The sequence below is a fragment of the Anabrus simplex genome, chromosome 1, assembly GCF_040414725.1.
Source record: "Anabrus simplex isolate iqAnaSimp1 chromosome 1, ASM4041472v1, whole genome shotgun sequence".
Classification (NCBI taxonomy): domain Eukaryota; kingdom Metazoa; phylum Arthropoda; class Insecta; order Orthoptera; family Tettigoniidae; genus Anabrus; species Anabrus simplex.
Genome location: NC_090265.1, coordinates 1,225,063,647 through 1,225,084,776, shown reverse-complemented (window position 1 = coordinate 1,225,084,776; position 21,130 = coordinate 1,225,063,647). Strand labels below are relative to the sequence as shown.

General features: G+C 38.0%; 1 protein-coding gene across 3 annotated transcripts in view; it reads left to right on the top strand.

Annotated features, from left to right (window-relative positions):
- Positions 1-21,130, top strand: part of LOC136858212 (very long chain fatty acid elongase AAEL008004) — a 99,082-nt gene that overhangs the window by 74,238 nt on the left and 3,714 nt on the right. The gene's annotated exons all lie outside the window — the stretch shown is intronic.

The window sequence follows — 21,130 nt, the reverse complement described above, 5'->3', positions numbered from 1 at the left end:
TTGCAATATTTCCTCAAAGAAAGGAGTGTCTAGGTTTCGGGGTTAGCACTTGTATACATACGGAATAATTAAAGAATAAAGTAATACAGTTGAGAAAGTTGAAATTAATAGAAAATAGGATTATTACTGAGGCAGCCGGATAGGACAAATATGTAAATACTAAGTGGATGTATTGGAAAATCAAATGTCCCTCAATAAACTGTGATGGTATGAGTAATGGGTATAAGAAAGCGGTAACAGAGGAGAAATTTAGGCTCAGGGTTTCTTAGGTAAACAGATAAGAAGATGACTAATGGTGTTATTACTTAAGCTATTCGAGGACAGTTATAACCTCCAACGACAATCGCCAGTATCTCGCAGAATGGCCGATTGACATCTCTCTTGTTTTCTAGCAAAGGAACAACCACAAATTTAGACGAATGGTGACGAAAATGGCAATACGTTACTTCCCTGCTGGCATGCAGTCAGAGACGTTGCCATGGTAACCTGTAGGTTCGTTGTCGGTCTGTCGGTCACTCAATGCAGAGCATGATACCCGAAGAAAATAGTACTTTTTCCGTCATTTGAAGAGTAAGATAAATTATGAACATAACAAAAGTTGTTTATAATGAAGAGACTTTTTTCATACAGTCCACGGAGTTTACAGATTTTTTTTTCAACTTGCTTTACGTCGCACCGACACAGATAAGTCTTATGGCGACGAAGGGATGGGAAAGGCCTAGGCGTGGGAATAAATCAGCCGTGGGCTTAATTAAGGAAGAGTCCTAGCATTCGCCTGACGAGAAAATGGGAAACCACGAAAAACCATCTTCAGGGCTGCCGACAGTGGGGTTCGAACCCACTATCACCCGGATGCAATTAGAGAAAATCAATAGTATAAGAGAAAATGGAGGAAAACCGTTCTTGTTTTCCTATACCCCCCCCCCCCGTCTATTCAAAGATGTTACAGTGATATGCATATCGAAACCTTACTCGGGATGAGTATACACTAAATATGACGTTTGGTCGAGATATATCCAGCCGTTTCTCCATGATAGTGGAACAGACAAACAGACACGAAAAATGAAAATCACCAATTCGGTCTTGAGTTGACCTAAAACGGATAAATATCTGATAAATAGGCAAAACAAAATAAATTGTAGACAGCGGTCCCCGTACAACCTTATATAGATAAGCATGGACGTCTAGTGCAGACCTTTATTTCGATAATTACTGCTTTGAAACTGTACGACACATCTACAAACGGACTTCACCATCAGACTCCTCTTTCAGTGTTCCACATGGCTGTTCCTATGACATCTGCTCGTATCTCCTATATTTATGGGTCAGATTGATTTAGTCATTGAATGAGGTGAAATTTTGTACAGTTTTCATATAATATTTTATATTTTTTATAATCGTGTGACAATTTGGCTATCGTATGGCCACTGGTCATGTCAATATGAGAGCCGAATGTCATGATTCTATCTTTTCTATAAGTGTGCCAAACGATAACATATACGTGTAAAAAGTACAAAATTAAATTTAAATCGAGAAATACAGCCCTATTTAACGTATAAGGGATAGAAATATGACAAAAAGTCATAGGCCCAAAGTTGTAGATTTCTCCAAACTGAAATGCGATTGTGCTTTCTGTTTTGTGATAAGACTTACCATTTAGACACCAATTATCCCGAAACGAATGTCTGCACCGTCGTTAAAATTGCATCCATATTTCGATATTTTCCGGGGCCAAAAGTTATACATTTGCATAGCTAAGAATATTTCCTCAAAGAAAAGAGTGTCCAGGTTTCGGGATTAGCACTCGCATATATACGAAGTAATTAAGGAAGAAAATAACACAGTTGAAATTAATAGAAAATAGGATTATAACTGGGGACAAATATGAAAATACCAAGTGAATGTATTGGGAAATCAAATACCCCTAAATAAATTATGCTGGCATGAGTTATGGATATAAGAAAGCGGTAATAATGTAGAAATTTAGGCGGAGAAATTATTAGGTAAACAGATAAGAAGATGACTAATAGTGTTATTACTTAAGCTATTCGAGGACGGTTATAACCTCCAACGACATTCCCGTAGAATGGCCGATTGACGCCTCTCTTGTTTTCTACCCAAAGAACAACCACAAATTTACAGTAATGATGATGAAAATGGCTATACGTTACTTCTCTGCTGGTAAGAAGTCAGAGACGTTGCCATGGTAACCTGTAGGTTCGTTGTCGGTCTGTCGGTCACTCAATGCAGAGCATGATACCCGCAGAAAATAGTAATTCTCTCCGTCATTTGAAGAGTAAGATAAATTATGAACATAACCAAAGTTGTTTATAATGAAGAGACGTTTCACATACAGTCCACGGAGTTTACAGAAAATCAATAGTATAAGAGAAAATGGAGGAAAACCGTTCTGGTTTTCCTATAAACCCCTCGGTATATTCAAAGATGATAAAATGATATACATATCAAAACCTTCTCCGGAATGAGTATACACTAAATATGACGTTTGGTCGAGATCTACCGAGTCATTTCGCCGTGATGGTGGAACAAACAGACAAACGGATAGACAGACACGAAAAATAAAAATCACCGATTCGGTCTTTGGTTGACCTAAAACGGATAAATATCTTGAAAATTGGCAAAACAAACGAAATTACAAACATCGGAACCCCTACAACTTTATTTATATAGATTACATATAAAAACAATATTTTAATAATTAATTGAAAACGTCCGATAACTGGAACAGATGCTCTTAAATCCGGACATCACTGGAACATAGTGTGCCTTTTCCCGGACATCATACTTTTTTCAGTTACGACGGTTTCGTTCCCCACAATACAAACTACCGCATGCACTGTACATTAATATATACATTTCATGCTCTTTTACAACACATTTGCCGCACACAAAATCACCTTTCATTCTGTTCCCACACATACTTCGTGAAACCATATTTGGCACAGACAGCGCTGAATCCATGATCCCATTCGTGAAAAACGTCACTGAAATAGTCAATACCACAAAATCCACATAAACATCTATTATCCTTATCATTTTTTAATTTTTCAGGACGGGGTTGAGGTAGAGCCTCATTTCCCTTCCATGGTGGGCATCCCACTATAACCGAAGCTGGTCAGCCCTGAGGGTCATATCAAGTCTGTCCTGTTAAAAGTGCTAAATTGCCTGATAAGGGTTCAGTCATCATGAACGATATATACAATGCGCTTAGAGAAATAGCTTGAAATGGTGGGTTTTACCCGTAACTGCATTTTCCTCATTCCTCCTGGCATTCGAATAACAAGCAAGTGAAAGAAGTCGGGTGGCTGCGGGGTAAGGTGTGAAAGTGGTAGGCATTGCTGCCACGTATGTGCCTACAACTGTGTCCTAGTTACACATTTACTATAATTATAAGTACTGGATAATGAACAGAGTCATAATGAACATTTTTCTATTATTACTGTCAGGACTAATGTTTGTAATGAGTACAGTATCTGATATTTCTGCCGTACGTACAAGCTGTCCAGCTCTGTGGTATAGTGGTTAGTGTGATTCGCTGCCACCCCCAGAGGGCTGGGTTCGATTCCCGGCTCTAACACGAAATTTGAAAAGTGGAACGGGGACTGCAACGGGGTCCACTCAGCCTCGGGAGGTCAACTGAGTAGAGGGGGTTCGATTCCCACCTCAGCCATCCTGGAAGTGGTTTTCCGTGGTTTCCCACTTCTCCTCCAGGCACATGCCGGGATGGTACCTAACTTAAAGCCACGGTCGCTTCCTTCCCCCCCCCCTTATCTATCCCTTCCAATCTTCCCATCCCCCGCAGGGCCCCTGTTCAACATAGCAGGTGAGGCCGCCTGGGTGATGTACTGGTCATTCTCCCCCGTTGTATCCCCCCGACTCAGAGTCTGAAGCTCCAGGACACTGCCCTTGAGGCGGTAGAAGTGGAATCCCTCGCTGAGTCCGAGGGAAAAACCGACCCTGGAGGGTAAACAGATTACGAACGAACGAACCTACAAGCTGCTGTGACTTCTCGTCCGACGCAGATGGTATTTTTTGTTTACTGTGTACTTTCATCATCTCAGAATGTATCTACAGCGCTACTGTACTGATATGTGAAGAAAAAGTCTGACCCCTTTATCTTGGGTACCCCTCTAAGTAGAATATATAGTTTGATAACCAAAATCATCAAACTTAAGAGGCTAATTATATTGAAATATGGTGACAACTAATAAAAAATTGACTGTGGACGTCAAACACTAATACACTGCAAATCAAAGTGATGTGGAAGGAACAACTTGTATAAAATACTGTTACAATATTTAATGATGTCTTCATATATGTCGTTGGTCTCTTTAACCTGCACAATTAATCAGATTTGAATATGCCGTTGGTATGAAATGTACCATTGCACTATTTCAAAATTGAGATTCCGATCAGATCAGAGCAAACGTAATTACTCAGAGCAAAGTTAAATAGAATAAACAACTTCATTGTTTTCCACAGAGGTTCAGAGTGACACAGTATTGGAAAAAGTATCATCATAATGGCAATATTAAAAAAACAGACATGAGAATTGGATTTTTAAAAAAGAGCCATCACCAACAAAATGACCGACATCTTGAATAGATATACGTATCGCTAGCATGAGTTGCAATTAATTAACAAAAATTTCAAAAGAAGAATATAAATATATAAGAATATTATATCAGCAAGAGGATTATACTGTATCTTCATTGAGCAAATCTATAAACGTCAACAGAACGCAATACTTTCATCAAAATACTAGGCGATATTCCATCATCATATCATCCATAATATGCCTGCACGATTAAAAGATGCAATAAGAGAGAGGTTATACATTCCCGAGATAATATCGTGGAATTACACAAAGAAAGCCTACACCATCCTAATATTGTATCTAAAACAGACATTTGAAAGCTTGAGAAGGAATATAGAGAGCAACTACTTGATATTGAAGGGAAAATAATGTTGTAATTATTATTATTAGGCTTTGAAAACTTCACAATGTATCAGCTGATGTTATATGCATCTGTGTTTCCGATGAACATGCAAAAGAAGATGATATCTCACTAAGGATGGGATAGGGGCTGCCTGGGATTACTTGATCCAAAGCTATGATCAGCCGAAAACAGATGTGACGACTACAGAACCAACTGCCAGACCCGATGGATCACGCCCTCCAGCAGCGAAGGAGAATGAGCCAGATCTAGACCATCATAAAGGCGTAGGACGATAAGATTAAGTTCGTTGCAACCAAATATTTTGTGTCAATTGGTAGGAAATAATTTTCTTAAGTCAGACTGAGAAAGACGATCCAAACAGTGTTGTTCCTTTTCTGAAGACCAAGTTCTTTTAAGTGGAGCATCTTATATAGAAAAGATTCCAAGTTGTAATTCCAGGTTAATATAGGTGACATTTTCTTTTAAGAATACGTAGGAAATATGTTATTTGGGTATCAAGATAGGTTATGATGCATAGAAATGTAATTACACAGAACGAAGGTTACGATAAAATGAAAAGGTATGGACCCGATACAAGATATATACGGGGATGTAAATATTTATTCGTCGAGGGAAATCATTCTTAGCAAGAATTGTGGATAATGAGAGGAGATAGTATTGAAATGCAGATTTATGAAGTAACAGAGTTTATATGAAAGATGAAATGGTATATGAAGCAATGGAAAATTTATTCTACGTCAACGAGTAAGAAGAAATGGAATATTTTAAGGAAAAATTGACGCAAGTTTTGGGTCTCACATATCGATAATTGAATATATATAGCCTATGTCATCGAGAAAATGCATAATATGATAATTACAACATATTTAACCTAACGTCAGGTAGGTGATATTAAGCTGTGTCCATCTAATACTGTCGCTACAAGTAATAAATGTTTCTTATGCTTGGATTTGATTAGATGGAATTTCTTACTGGTAGCTACTTACCTTTAATGAAATCAAGGCATTGAGTGAAGTTATACTGTGGATCACTGCTACTGCATTAGTGCATATAAATGATTTATATTGTGATGTCTCCTAAGAAAATTATTCCCTAATGCTTATTGAATAATACGAGATCTAACAGTTATTTTATTTCAAGTAAGGTTACGCATGACATATATTTGCAGTTGTGATTGACTTATTTTTATAAGAATATGAAGTTAGGACCCAACTTTTCAATGCGTATATAGTAGTAGGCTATGCACAGCTGATATTGCATGATACTAACAAGGGACTTGTTGGTCCAATGCTTATATTGATAAGACAAGACCATAGGAAATAATTCAGATCACATCAAGCTATTAAAAATTAGAGATGATATCAAGCTATTACTTTAGAGATAATAGGCTGTCTGTCTGTCTATCTGTCAGGTCATCAGCCCAGAGGCTGGTTCGATCCCCAAATAGCACCACCAAAGGCTATGCAGTTATAGGGAAAGTGCAAAAACCAATGGCAGAGCCCAAATGAGGCGTACTAGGCAAGATGAGGAGTGAGGTAGTTTGCCATTGCTTTCCTCACTGGACCAGAAAGTGCTACTGCAGGACGACTGATCCTATGAGCAACACCTTTCGTAACACTCAGACACTGGTTGTGCTCCAAATGTCATTACTCAGCACCACCCATACCCCAGCAGCTTCCATATTGTCACAGCCATGGATGAGAATGGGACTTAAGTGGAAGCTACACTTTGCTCTGGCCTCTGCCAAGAGATGAATACAAAAATACTGCATCCATCAAGAAATGGCAACAGGCCGCGATAATAGGCTAACAAACGCAAATATCGAAGAACTGTGATATAGATTTCTATACCCACTTCATAATGTAGTGAATGATGGATGTATGTTTAAGTCAGAGAGTACGAACTTGTAGTAACTCAACTTTATCAGAAGGAGTTTGCAATTTCTTAATATATTTCATATCGATAAGATGATTGTAAATAAATGGAATTTAGCTCATTTAAAAGTGAAAAATGGAGGTCATATTATAAATAAAGGATATGATCACATGTCGAATGAAGTTGACAAATCAGCTGTATATATGAGCAATTTATTAAGTCTTTAAATTTTAAGAACATTACTTATTTCTCTCTTCCAATATTCTTATATTTTTTATTTTAATAAACAATTATAGTTTAGGGAAAAGTTACTCGAGATATTATTTATAGATTGTTACAGTAATGTAAGCTACGTTTTTAAAGGTAATGCGTTTTCGAGTGATTGTGCCACCCTACTGATGCGTCGGATGGAGACATCCATCGAGTAGACTGTAAGTTAGATAACATCGCGCTCGACGTATCAACTTTCTTGGGATCGCACGTAAAACAATTAATAAAATCTGTTAGCCAGGGAAGGAAGCTGGGATTCTTTTACAAACACCGACCTGGACGCGGGAAGGGTAGTATTGGGGTCTGGAACTGGGAATAATTCAGCGTCGGGAAATAGGAACAAGTCTGTCCATCATTCAAATTTCGCTCCATGATCGTGCCGTGACCTGCATATTACCACCCACACATTGCTTGGTTAAATATTTCATCTTCAGTACTACATATTCTCGTACTCTCTATTTCTCAATGTAAGTGAAATGAAAGATCAGAATACCGTAATATACAGTCAAGGAAATGTATAGGAGTTGCGTCTTACCGTGTTTCTTTTCATATTGTCTGGAGAAAGAGCCTTACAAGTCCTGCCATTCATTACTGTTTCACTATACTACAAGAGAGTGCTGCCACCTAGTTAACTGTTTAGAAAACACATCTGGCGCTTGTTTCAAATATAAACCACATAAACGTTACGAGTGTCTGGAAATAGGAGCTATCCGGGTATGGCCCCCCTACCCTATTCAAAAGGAAACAAAATCATAAAACATTTTACAAATTAATAAATCAATTTTAGTAAAAGACAGAACAACCTTAATCCAACATATTATTCTCTTCTTTCTTACCACGTTTAGAATAGGCTACATTGTTACTCACTTCCAAAGCTTCCTGCTTCCGTGCCTGGATATGAAGCCCTATGTTCTGGAACTCCAGATCCGTCCTCAGTTCAACCTCACTGTGAAGATGTCTCCAAACTCGTGCCGTATAATTCTCTCTCGCGCATAAAGTGCCATCCAACTTGATGCACAGCCTATAGACTGACGATAATACGTGTGCGACCGAATTTATACAGTCCACAGTCTATCCCTCACTGTACCACACTGGCACAATGTCCGGCTCCATGGCTAAATGGTTAGCGTGCTGGCCTTTGGACCCGGCAGGGTCAGAAATTTTAACGATCATTGGTTAATTTCCCTGGCACGGGAGCTGGGTGTATGTGTCGTCTTCATCATTATTTCATTCTCATCACGACGCGCAGGTCGCCTACGGGGGTCAAATCAAAAAGACCTGCACCTGGTGAGCCGAACCCGTCCTGGGATCTCCCGGCACTAAAAGCCATACGCCATTTCATTTCACTGGCACAATAAATGCCACTCAAAGTTCATAAATATCAGATAGGCAGCACTTGATACTGGCAACAGTCACGGTCCACAATCAATGAGTACGGACTAAGAATAAGTAGCATCACGCGTCTTCTGATTCCTAATAAGCAAACCAGCACATACTAACACTTTCACGCCATTCACCTATTTTACTTCACTCAAAACGTAATTTGTTTCATTCCATCACTCCACATTTCCATAATCAGGTGATTGGATATATCCAATCTGCCAAATCTTTCGTTCTTTATGTATCATATATACGTGACCTTGTTTACCTGGATATTCATGTCCATAGTTTTACCCAAGATTACACACGTAGGCTAAGTTAAAATGTCACGCAAAAGGCTGTCTGATTCTTACTACTAATATATACAATTTTAACAAATAAATACTTGAAATGCTTAATTATTGTACCGGTTGGTACACCTATACGCCGCAAAGTTAAATCTTCCGCCAATAAATCCTCCTCTACCGGAGAAACTGTGAACTTTTAGAACTGTATTAATTCATGAGTTTTCTCAGAAGAGGTCTCTACTACAAATTTTGGGATTACAAAGTTGTCTATACTGTGTGGATTTCAACGTGTTTTGTTTTCTATTGATCAAGAGGTATGGACCTTCTCTGACAGATGTCTCTACTAAAAAACTACGATCATGCACCCTGGTGCGAAGGGAAGGAACTTTTTGAAGAAATTTTGTATTCGAAAGTTTGTCTTTACTAAATTTTGTTCTTTCACTATTTTGGGTTGGCAATATTAATCTTTCTTTCCGCCAGTTTTGAACTCAGCCAATCCCGAATTTCTTTAATTAATTTTTGACCAATAGTGTCTTTCTTCTTCGATGTTGATGTATAACTTTTAGCTACCCAATAAAATTGAGTGGGTGTGTCTTAATTATTCATGAAAGGTCTCGAAGCTTCCACGAGGGTTTAAAAACTGCTGATTTTCACGGCTCTTGGCCACTCGAACAACATCTAGCTCCGTGTGTAGATATGTAGCAGGGAGCGGGAAGCGCCTCTTTCTTCAGGCAGCCGTTCTTCAACAAGGTAATGGCCGTTTAACATCTTTATTTCTTGCTAGCTCAGCAGTTTAACCCTTGGGGCAGGTCCGAAAACTTTAATATGTAAACAATCCATTGAAACATGTAAAATCTTTCAGGTCTTTGTAAAATTTTCATTTAACTTTAACTGTAAATTGGGGATAGAGAGTGCCTTACCCTCTCGAGCTCCCCTTCATCTTGAATTTGAGGTGACTACGTTTTTGTAACCGTTCTTCTATTCCTTCTTAATGTGTTAAATTTATTCTGCATACGTGCCACCTCCATAGTATGGGAATAGCCCCTGCTTATCGGCCTAGCGCCACTTAGGTTTTAACAAGCTTCATGTAGGAGTGCAAGTTTACGCCTCCATTTAGCTTGGTATTTTGGGGCCATTTAATTAATTTGTTCTTTTTCCACGAAGGCCCATTAGATTGGGTACGAGATACCCCCGTTTATATTTGTAAGTTGTGCCTAGATGGCAGTGGATTCTGAAATCTAGGTAAAGCCTTCAATAGGCTTGGAAAATTGAGAGCGACTCAGCTCTTTCTTGGGTTTGAAAAGTGCCTCCGAGAGGCTTGAGGTTGACAGTGGGGAGCAAGTGCTCCAGGTAATAAGGGGTTTTCTGCCCTTCGGTAAATTGTGGTCGTGAGCTGAGGGCTCAGGAATTGTAACTTGGGGCACGAAGCCCAGAATTTGTAAAGACCTCTTAACTTGTGCTTTATTTGTAAAACTACTATCGTACCTGAATTTTCATTGTTATTTCACATAATGAAAAGTTGTTAAATTTTGTTGTCTGTTGAAAATATAACCTTTATTTAAATTTTTTTAAAATTAATTTTTCTGGCTTGTAGTTAGACCCATTCCAGCCCGCACCTTCTTTCACCTCTGCTGATCCACCAAAACACGGTAACAATTATAATAATCTATATATGTATATTATAATATTGACAGTCAATTTTTTCATGATAATATGATTGCCTCCATATTTACGTGTATAATAAGCTATAACACATTAATAAAATACAACAACTTAGACAACCGCGCGTGTAATATGGTACATGTTATAGTAAATACTCCGTTAAGTTGATGGTAGAAATCATCTGTCTGGACATCATCTAATTTCAACGTTAGATAAAAATGTATAGTCAGATCAGACCTCTTGCAACAACACTTTCAACGGTCCGCACTGCTTGTAGACATATGAAATACTGTACAAACGAAGCGAACCTCCAAATTAAAGAGTGCACTCCGCCAAATTTCATTTACTTCTATAATGTTGATAAGAGTGCAATCAACCTACGCATCCATATATCACAGGACCACGCTCAAGACGCAATCCTTCACTAGTTGTTTTGTTCCATCTCCAAGTCTAACTTGCTAGTGGACAGTATCATCTTCTTCATGAAAGCTGGCTTGGCCATGGCTATTCTTGCTATTCTGTGGTACTTGACCGGGATGCCGATCTGTCGGGCACCGTATGATTGTTCCAGTACGTCAACATTTCCTCTTGAAGGATCTCTCGCACAAGCGACTTTCAAGGGACAATAATAACAGGTCCTAAGGCACAACGAATTCCTACGAGGGCTGCAGAGTTACGACGGGAGCAGGATTTTGTAATGTGTGAATCTTAATGAAGAACCGGCACTACGGAGCGCGAAACATTCGGAATGGAAATCACAGGGCGGCTGCTCTGATCAGATGCAATTCGAAACCGAGCTCTGGTCACCTTTTTGAAATCGAGTAAACGTGGGGTAGACGCCAGTCGAGGTTCTTCCAGACAGCCTAGAAACTTAGAACTTGGTACCAGAAAATCGGATACCCCAGAATAACCCCTTCCCAAAATATAAAGGAGAATTCTTAAAATTCCCATATAAGAATAGCTGTAGTCTCCTGAATAACTTAGTAGTAGTAGTAGTCATGTCCTTTTCCTAATTACTTGGGATCGGAACTAATCTATGAAGCAAAACAACATAAGTGTGCAAGCGTATGTACTTTTTCACTCAGTGGGAAACTTCATTTCCAAATCTATAACGCCTATGACCTATGGATTTTATGGGTTTCGTTTCCTGCAAGTAAAAATTAATTTTTAACATCAAATAAGTATTTAGGGAAATTTTCGATATATTAAGCACGTAATCTGTAGTTGATAATAATAAATGGAAGTCAGTGATGGCAATGTGTATAGAGGTGGACGAAGGAATGACTGAGTCGAACGTGGAACTGCTCTCCCAGTCGATAACAAATATTCGACACATACAACAGCCAGCCCTTGAACAATTGTCGCAGAAGGTTTCCCATAGGTAGGCTTTTTTAGGCGAAGAGGGCCTCGCTGACGACGGGGCCAGTCAACAACTGAAATTAGACTACAATTTTCCGCACGGATTGGAGCGAAGTTTGCATTCTGCATGATTCTTATTCTGTGTTGGTACGTAGGTGGTGAGCATGTGATTATCAGTTTGCTAGAGAACAGGCTATAGAGCGACTAATGTGCTGCACTCGTGACTGAACAATCCTCTTTAGGATCAACTTAGGATCAACTCTGTTTGCCCTGGATGAGAAGGAGGATAGAAAAGGTACCCTAATTATAGTCAGCCTAAACAATACTTGATTAAACGGCTATATCCAGACGCTAAAACGTATGTGGTTGAAACTCAGGAAAAATGAACTAAGGTATACCTGGAACTTTCGAAACCCGATTAACATTGATATTGACGCTCGATCACAGCGTCAAACAGCTACTGTGGCTGGTAGCTGAAAATATTTCACATTGACACTGCTATATTGATACCGTACTAAAAATGATTCAATATTTAGTCCTTTTGATTAAGACAGAATAAATAAACATTACGAATAAGAAATTAGTTTTGATACAGTAAAATTTTAATAAACACAAACGTAGATAACTACTGAAGATGATATTCTCAGGCACCGTCCTTCTGCTGTAACAGGGAGTGAAATACAAAAATTTTAGGCAGGTGAAATTCACATGAAAAACAAAAATCTGCTGCGAGGTCATACACATGCAAGAGGACCAATGGGCATGCTTAATCAAAGAATGAAGCAAATAGACATCAGCCCTTACCTGTACGGGGAATAGCCCTTCATCATTTTTTATTTTAACAAGACCATCACATGGAAACACGTGGAAGGGCACTTGTTTATCTCTACCCTTCGTGTCATTATTAGAGTTATGTTTTTATGTAGTATAAAGTGGCAAATTTGTAAAAACAAAAATACTCGAAATATGTAGAATGAGTAAAATGTGTAATATCACATATTGATTATAAACTGACCATTCTATCAGTTACAACAAACAAAATGCGCTTTATATTAAATTTTGTAGCACAGTGAACAATAACGTTATTGAAAGACATTGGTCACTCAAGATGCTCTTATATGCACGTCACATGAAGTAATTGGGACATATTTTAGGATCAGGGTTTTTTGTTTGAGAAATGTCCTCGTGTGGAACAACAACATCTCCATTTATAATTCGGCACACGCTTTGAAACGTTGCATAACCAGGATTTCTCTTCAACGCTTTTTACAATTTACTCAAAGCACTTGCAACAGTTTCCCCATGCACAGCACTTAGTTTTACAATAGCATCCTCTATGAGAGCAACATATTCTTACAGTGGCAGTCGTAATGTTTCTATACGTCTGATTCTTTCTATAAGCCAGTTGAAGTTTTCGGTTATGTAGTCAACCGCACCATATCATTTTATGGTACGTTTGCCTTTTCTGAAGTCGTCTCGTTCCTAGCGAACTTCTGTATTTATGAACTGTTACTATTTCCCATCATGTGTTGTTACCACTATGTAATCTTTCCTTATTCCGGTAGATGGCATCTCATACGATAGCATAGGTCAAAGCATTTCTTTTCTGCACCGTCTTGTTGGGGTATCTTTCTGGTGGGTGGTGTGGAGATTTTTGACTTGAGAAGATGGAAGGATTGGATTTCCAAGTCGCCTTTGTGGCATATAAAAGATATTTTAACAGATTCAAGATGCCTTTGTACATATCTCGGCCTTTCGAGAATGTGAATTGCTTATATAATTGAGGTATTTAGTTTTTTTAATCTTCTCTTGGTTTTATTATTGCTTCGTTTTGTGCTCACCATGGTTGGGTTAGAAAAGGTTTCCCTCATTACATGTGTTTCTAATTTATTTGTGTGTTAACTTTACTTTTACACGCTTCTTTCGGCATTTTCATTTACCCATCCACTATGTTTATTTTGAGAACAGAAGGTGACACGGATTCATGTGTGTATGTATGAGATTGTTTGCTGTGTGCCGGCCGAGACCTTTTATTCATGTCGCTTCATTAACATTCCGCTTGAGCCCATGTTGTAATATTTTATCGCGTTTTCTGTATATTTCACGTCCACCAAAAAAGGTGTTGTATTGTAACGGTTCAAATCCCGTTACAAGATGATATCTGTATTATTAGTATTATTATTATTACTATTATTATTATGTCAGTATTATTATTATTTCATCTGTGTTATTATTATTATTATTATTATTATTATTATTATTATGTCAGTATTATTATTATTTTATCTGTGATATCATTACTATTATTGTAATTATCATTCTTATTCAATTCAATTCAAACTACAAACGAGATAGCCATCCAAAGAGGAGTTAGACAAGGTTGTGTTTTGTCTCCATTGTTATTCAACCTTTACTCGGATAAAATTTTCAAAACAGCTTTAGAAAATCAACAATATGGAATAAAAGTAAATGGCGGCATAATTAACAACATAAGATATGCGGATGATACAGTCATCCTGTGTGACAATTTTGAAGGTCTCCAACTCCTGCTCAATAATATCAGTGCAATAAGTGAGGACATGGGACTAAAAATAAATGTAAACAAGACCAAGTTCATGATCTTCAGCAGACGTGCCAATGCTGAGGCAATCTTACAACTAAACAACCGACAGATTGAGAGAGTAACCACTTTTAAATATCTGGGTGCCATTGTCACTGAACAACTTGATCCCGAGAAAGAAGTGAAACAGAGGATAGCAATAGCACGAAAAATATTTACAAAAATGAAATCTTTCTTTTGCAATGACTACTTAAATTTAAAACTTAGACAGAGGATGGTCAAATGCTATATATGGTCAGCCTTGCTATATGGTGTGGAAACATGGACTCTCAAGAACATATCAGTGAAACGCTTGGAAGCCTTTGAAATGTGGATCCACCGTAGGATGCTCAGGATTTCATGAGTTGCACGACTAACGAACCAAGAAGTACTCAGAAGGGCAAGAGCAAGTCGGGAACTCGTTCAAACAATAAAACTCCGGAAGATCTCTTACCTTGGCCACATCCTTAGAAATAACCGTTACCTCATCTTACAGCGGATTGTACAAGGCAAAATACAGGGTCGAAGAGGTGTCGGGAGGAGGCGAACATCATGGCTTGGAAACATCAAAGAATGGACTGGAATTCACAGTGTTGAAAGACTTTTCCACCTAGCAAGAGATCGTTCTGCATTCGCCACAGTGATCGCCAACGTCAGGGGGACCTGATACGGTAATAAGAAGAAGAAGAAGATTCAATTCAATTCTGTAACGCTTGTCGCTTGCTTAATTGTAGTTAAATGTATGCATATATACGTATGTGTAGAATAACACTCAAGACATGTACAGTGAGAATTGGTATATATATCAGATGTTGAGTGTGACATTGTTACATTGTGCAATACTGCTGACATTTCTGGCAAGTCATCGCTACGTCATGGCTACGTCATCGTGAGCATTTAGCACTGAGCTCAGCACGTTTGACTTTCCTAGGGAGCCCCAGGGGATTTCACCATTACATGTAATATCTGTCGCGTTGTGGGAGTAGGTCATTGTTATTTCTGGAAGTTACGTAGGTGCGCCATGCTGTGCCTATATAAAGTGGCTGCATATTGTACAGTCACTTCTTTATTCAATTGGAAGGAGAGGCGACAGTTCGTCGGAGTGTGAACGAGATGCAGAGGCCTCAGTCGGTCCTTAAGTCAACGGGAGTCTACGGGAAGGAGAAGACTCAGTGAGCCATCAGTTTTTGGTCATTGAGAGAGTGAGGCCAAAGTTGGTCGGTCACTTAGTTGAATACCATACAGATTTACCAAGAAATCATATGACATGGAGAAGAAGCACTCACATGGATACATCACCAAATTAGGCGTGACACATCTACAGTAAACACCAGATTTAAGGAATACGTCGAAATTACACTCAAAGTGTTGTAGGTACAGTCAAGTGAAACGGTGAGGGATATATTTTGTATAAATTGTTAAATGCCCGGTCAAGAAGAATTCAAATTCATGCCTAGTTTCTTTCAGTTGCAATGTCATAATTTCATATTCTCATCTGTTTTATCGCAACAAGACTCACTATGTTTACTGTATATATTATTTATAGAATATATTTTGTTTTATCAAATGAATATATAGTATTATTTCAATGACAGAATTAAATAACCTCAAATTTAATGGGGAAACCGAACCCCAATCTCCTTTTTCCCAGAACATATATGGTATGTTGTCAAAAGTAAGCTTATTACCCCACACCCTAGAGATAGTCAAGATTCTCATTCTATTATTGCTGCACTGAGTGGTAGCTGGCGCCCTTCAAATAACGTATGTGTAAGCAAGCAGGTAAGAAGTAAGTGTGAGTCCAGGGTTCGACGATCGTGTATTTTATTTAATGAATGTTAATTTTCATAATTTTCATTTTAAATGCAAAATTTCATACCTTCAATTTAAATGCAGATTAGTATGTTTTCAAGTAAGTAACCGAGTCAGGAACTTCTTACAGTATGATTACAAACTAACAACGCGATTGGCCTGTTTCTGTGTGTTTTGGTGTTGGAGACACCCCGTCTCTTTAAAATGGACCACTTTCTGGTTCATATTGTCTGAGCTCGAGAGCGGTTGTTTATTTTGTTATGTGCTGTGCATTGACGTTCTTATAGTCCCTTTATTTCGGCGACCTAACCTCTTGATCTCTGTGTGAGCGTGGGTGGTTCTGACGCTTTATTCGTGATACCTTTTGTGCCTAATTTATTTATTGCTCGTTTCACATTGCCATCTTTGGCTTTCTTTACCTATTTTCTAGTTTAATATGCTATATTATTTGCGGGTTGCCTTTCCATATTTTTTGTTGTTTGGCGTGAAACCATGATAAATTCCCCTTTTCTCTTTGCATTTATTTTATGAGCTCGGTGCACCCTTCCCTCTTCTCCCGTTTTAAGCTCTTTTACTTAATGATATTCTATTCTCGGGGGACGTGATTTTTATTGTTGAGAGTTTTATGTCTTATCTGAGGAATTGAAAGGGAGAATGTTATGATTAGGTGCTGTTACTCCCTAAACTTATGGTTGTTTAGACCTGATGCGCTACAAAGAAATGCTTTGTACCCACCTGAATTCATATTCTTCAATTAATTATGATATATGCCAAGTCCTTATACCAAACTTTTCATCACGTCTTTTATGAAGGTAAGCGTGTGTGAAGGTGCTATAATATGAATCTTGTGTATTTTGGTTATGGGCCACATATTATTAATATTACCTATTTAATATTTGGTCCCCTTGTTTTGCCTATGCAACCTATTTTTTATTCTCTCTCCATAATACATTTAAGTTCTTGCCCTTATTACTGTTATATTTTTATTTCTTTGCGTCTCTTATATGTTTGTTATCTGTAACAGGTGCGGGTCCAGTTACTGGCAGTTTTTGCTAGTTTTGACCAAATCCACCGCACTGGGTCTTCTTCGTATTCTCAGTGTCAGTTCAGTAGGCAATTGAGGAGACCATCTTGGAGTCACTAAAGACAGTCTGTGACTCATGAATAGATACAGCATTTTCAGGATCAAAAGTATCTGAAATCGTTTTTTATAGCATCTAGGTAATAATGTAACAGTTTCTATCCGTGCTCCCCACCTCGTTAAAACTGGTTCCGGCGCCAGTAGCATCTCTGGCATTTGCTGCTTTTAAAGATAGCACTCATTGTGGGGCTTGTTGAAATTAATGTAATCATTTGTAGAAACTTATCTCTAATATATTCGGCAACACATTGCTGTCCATGAGCCAAGCACGTAAAATGGAACACTTGGGGATAAAACAATACCAGAGTAGTTGCAGCTTTAAGCATATATTCTGCAGCATCAGAATACATCAATAATGCATTTTCCTCATGCATCTCAGTTAGACACAGATCTTTTAACCCATCATTCACAAATCTCGCAATAGTTAAGTGATTTATATACTCCAGCTCTTGACAGTAGATCAAACACGTCTTCAATCAATCAATCAATCAATCAATCACTACTGATCTGCATTTAGGCAATCGCCCAGGTGGCAGATCCCCTATCTGTTGTGTTCCTAGCCTTTTTATTGAATGACTACACAGAAATTAGAAATTTATTGAACATCTCCCTTGGTAAGTTATTCCAATCTCTAACTCCCCTTCCTATAAACGAATATTTGCCTCACTTTTTCCCTTTGAATTCCAACTTTATCTTCATATTGTGAGCTTTCCTACTTTTAAAGATACCACTCAAACTTATTCGTCTACTGATGTCATTCCACGCCATCTCTCCACTGACAGCTCGGAACATACCACTCAGTCGAGCAGCTCGTATCCTTTCTCCCAAGTCTTCCCAGCCCAAACTTTGCAACATTTTTGTAACGCTACTCTTTTGTGGGAAATCACCCAGAACAAATCGAGCTGCTTTTCTTTGGATATTTTCCAGTTCTTGAATCAAGTAATCCTGGTGAGGGCCCCATACACTGGAACCATACTCCAGCTGGGGTCTTATCAGATACGTATATGCCCTCTCTTTTACATCCTTACTACAACCTCTAAATACCCTCATAACCATGTGCAGAGATCTGTACCCTTTATTTACAATCATATTTATGTGATGACCCCAATGAAGATCTTTCCTTACATTAAGACCTACGTACTTACAATGATCCCCAAAGGGAACTTTCACCCCATTCAACGCAGTAATTAAAACTGCGAGGACTTTTCCTATTTGTGAAACTCAAAACCTGACTTTTAACCCCGTTTATCATCATACCATTGCCTACTGTCCATCTCACAACATTATCGAGGTCATTTTGCAGTTGCACACAATCTTGTAACTTATTTATTACTCTGTATAGAATAACATAATCTGCAAGAAACCTTATGCATGATTCCACTTCTGTACACATATCATTGATATATATAAGAAAACATAAAGGTCCATAAATACTGCCTTGGGGAATTCCCCCCTTAATTAATACAGCGACAGATAAAGCTTAGCCTACTCTAATTCTCTGAGTTCTCTTTTCTAGAAACATAGCCACCCATTCAGTCACTCTTTTGTCAGGTCCATTTGCACTCATTTTTGCCAGTAGTCTCCCATGATCTACCCTATCAAATGCCTTAGATAGGTCAATCGCGATGCAGTCCAATTGACCTCCTGAATCCAAGATATCTGCTATATCTTGCTGGAATCGTACAAGTCGAGCTTCAGTGGAATAACCTTTCCTAAACCCAAACTGCCTTCTATCAAACCAGTTATTAATTTCGCAAACATGTCTAATATAATCCGAAAGAATGCTTTCCCAAAGCTTACATGCAATGCATGTCAAACTGACTGGCCTGTAATTTTCAGCTTTATGTCTATCACCCTTTCCTTTATACACGGGGGCTACTATAGCAACTCTCCATTCATTTGGTAATGTTCCTTCATGCAAACAATAATCAAATAAGTAGTTCAGATATGGTACTATATCCCAACCCATTGTCTTTAGTATATCCCCCGAAACCTTATCAATTCCAGCTGCTTTTCTAGTTTTCATCTTTTGAATCTTACTGTAAATGGCATTGTTGTCATAGGTAAATTTTAATACTTCTTTAGTATTAGTCACCTCCTCTATCTGGACATCATCCTTGTAACCAACAATCTTTTCATACTGCTGACTGAATACTTCTGCCTTTTGAAGATCCTCACATACACACTCCCCTTGTTCGTTAATGATTCCTGGAATATCCTTCTTGGAGTATGATTGATGACAGCTAATTTGTGGCTATGGAGCTTCCATGATACCAAAATAGAAAATTACATTGTAAATTAGAGGTTACACTAGAATAAAACAATCGTCAGCATTAAAGTTCATCTACTTAATCCTTATAACTGTGCGTACATCGAAATGCAGGTTTATTTTAGGCTTCTTAACAAGTGTGGGGATATAGGAAACAAAGCAGATAATGGAATCATGAAAGGAACATTCAGGAGGGTATTCGGTAAATATTTGTTCCTCTCTAATACATTAACGTGTGGTATCCATGACAGGTTAAATCAATCAACATTCCAAATATGCCATCTATTCATTCTAATACCTAACAGATTTTCCCTTTCTAGAACATTTCAACATCTGATTAAATTTATCAACAAATCCCTGCAGCCACTGGGCCCAACACAGACCTTTTGCTTATTGAGTGTATCTCTTATACTATAGGAATATTTGGGAAGAATTGTTCACTACTGGGCCCTCTAAGTAAAATTTGTAAATTCTTTCAACAGTAAAAATGTATATATTAATGAAGATCTGTGGCATCTCTAGGAAACACATCAGAAGAGACTTGTTCTGACTTGAAACTTGGAAACAAGCAACAAAAATGTACAAAATACAGGCACGATGATTTTATAAAAGAAATGGTATTATGTAGAATTTTCAGTCATTATCCACATCCACTTTCTGCAGTAGATGTTAACAGAAACCTTGTATTAATAGGGGAATACTAACTGCACAAGTCGTTATAAAAATATTTACTTGAAGGTGAAGGCTGCATCTATGTTAAAAATGTAATTGCTTTGAGCTTTGAGGCGCTGTCAGGTTCTGGCTTCCCCACCAAAAGATTTGCAATAAATTTACCTTTAGCATCTATTGTTTCATCAGCAGCAATCCATATGAAAGACGTTCCTTTAAACCGTCTTACGTTCTATATTTTTCGTTATATCAGACTTGAAAACAATTATTCTTGCGTAATGTTGATTGATGAGGAACACGTTGCTTGCAGTATTCTTCCAGGAAAGATGTGATTTCAGGCACTTCAAGTTTATGCCATGGAATATTGGCGCAGTCGTCGCAGTGCATAAGTCTTTATAAAAATGTTTACTTGATGGTGCATCTATGTTAAAATTGTTTCCTCTGTAGACGTAATTGTTGGGTTCTTTTCTATGCAGTGCACTTCGTGCATGTTGTTCAATCTCGGATTTCATAGAATATTCGATATATTTGTTGCATGCTTGACATATCACTACTTTGCCATCAGTCGTAAAGCACTTGTTAACTGCAATCCATGATCTTAACTTTGAAAGCAGAGAGGATAGAAACGGTGCCGTAATGCATCTGAAGAAAACTGGTGTTCATGAACTATGTTCTTCAACTGTTTAAAAGAAAGTGAAACATAAATAAAGCTTTAAGAACAGATTTTGAAATTCCTAAATAAGTCACAGAAATGTGTTCAGAAAAGTATTTCTGGAAACTTCAATATGCAAAGCAATTAACTCTTAGAGGAATGAAAGATGTAAA